General features: G+C 38.5%; 1 long non-coding RNA gene across 1 annotated transcript; it reads right to left on the bottom strand.

Moving 5' to 3' along the window:
* Positions 1-327: 327 nt before the first annotated feature.
* LOC137090674 (uncharacterized) lies at positions 328-1,530 on the bottom strand. The gene is made up of 4 exons (XR_010907939.1): positions 1,253-1,530; positions 1,085-1,144; positions 820-957; positions 328-635 (listed from the first exon to the last, which is right to left on the bottom strand). It is a non-coding gene; the product is annotated as an uncharacterized lncRNA (long non-coding RNA).
* Positions 1,531-1,797: the final 267 nt, after the last annotated feature.

The raw sequence follows: 1,797 nt of genomic DNA, 5'->3' as shown, positions 1-1,797 counted from the left end.
GAAGTTCAAAAGATTTACGCCACGTCCGACGTCATCGTCGCGGCAATTACGTTTTTTTTACACCATGTCCGATGCCGTCGCTGCGCCAGTTGCGTTTTTCTTCCCCTCTACATCCGACGACATCGCCGTGCCAGTTACACTTTTTCCGTAACTTTAATACGGATGGCCGTCGCGCCAGAAGCTACATATTTTACATTATAACTTGTTAAATATGGATTTTTTTTTTTACACAAACCCATCGATTCACATCAGAATGTCTTTATTAACCCCCCTGGAGCCATGTGGATTACTTTTACAAAGGATTGATGCACTTTTTTTTTTCTGGGCTTAAAAATTTGGACTGCCATTCACTGCCATTTATAATGCTTTAGATTTTTTTTTAAATATAACTCCGATTGTATTCGTCTGGAATACACCTAGTATGGCTTGAGGGTGAGTAAATCATGAGGTAATTTTCCTTTTTGGGTGAACTTACCCTTTAATAGTTATTTATTTTACCTGTATCGATTCAAACTCACATTTAATAATTTTCAAGGAGTTTCATGAAACTTATCTGTATCTGATGGCGATCTGAGAGAGAGACCATGCAGTGAAGCGAGATGTAGTTTCATCCGATCCGTAAACCAGTTCAGTTTCTTGTCAAGGAGCAATAGATAAAAACATTTAAAAAAAAAAAAAAAAAAAAAAAACATTTTATAGGCTTATTGACAACATGTTGCAATGTTTACACTGTACAATGACTCAATGTGATTTAATTAGGGCTGAAAACTTCAAATTTCACAATTTGATATTATTTAAATTCATAAAGTTAATATTTACCAGAAATTGCAGCAAATATAGTGAAACTGCTGTCCACCTCCAACCATTCGAACAAATAGACTGCGCGAGTTGTTGAGAGCTCCATGAACCCCGCGAGGTAAAAGCGTGTAACGTTAGGAACTCTGTATTTCAACGGCTCTGGGAGCACAACACACACACACACACACACACACACACACACACACACACACACACACAAATATAATTATAAAACAATATAATGTCATAAATACACTTTGTAGATGAGGTTAAACACGTAACTTACTTTGTGTTATCTTGGTTAAAAGTAAACTCCATGTCTGCACTGCACGGTGAGTCATATCCCCTGAGAGAAATTTTTTGGCTCGTTTAAACGCGCACAGCATATAAGTTACATATTGGTATAAATCAATAAATTATGAAAAACAAATGGTAAATGAGATAAAACACTTACTTTATAATATTTCCCTGTAAAAAGCTCTCTCGCCTCAGTCGCCTGTTTCTATCCTCCGCTCTGCACCGCGAGTCAAAGAAGATATCTCTAAGTTTAGGTGCGCACGGACACACACACACACACACACACACACACACACACACACACACACACACACACACACACACACACACACACACACACACACACACACACCATCCTACCACAATATAATGTTATAAACTTCATACTGTTAATGAGATAAAACACTATGCCGGTGTAAACACTACTCATTTGCTCAGCATAGCGATTGAGTGGAAATGGCGTCTGGTCTGTCAGTCGGTGGGGGAGGGGATACGGGGGCGCGCGCATACAGCACGTGCATTTCCTGGATGTACATAATTATCCTCTCCGCCAGATGGCGCTGTTTTCACTAGCCGTGTTAATACAAAAACTCTTTGCTCATTGACTCCTTGAATTAAGACTTGGTTTATATGGTGTGGAATGGTACGTATTAAATACGGTAAGTTAAATAAATGTGCTCATATCTATATAATTAGAGTGTT

This window comes from Pseudorasbora parva, chromosome 10, assembly GCF_024679245.1.
Source record: "Pseudorasbora parva isolate DD20220531a chromosome 10, ASM2467924v1, whole genome shotgun sequence".
In the NCBI taxonomy this organism is placed as follows: domain Eukaryota; kingdom Metazoa; phylum Chordata; class Actinopteri; order Cypriniformes; family Gobionidae; genus Pseudorasbora; species Pseudorasbora parva.
Note: the sequence above shows the minus strand (reverse complement) of the source record. Positions and strands in the feature narration are given on the sequence as shown.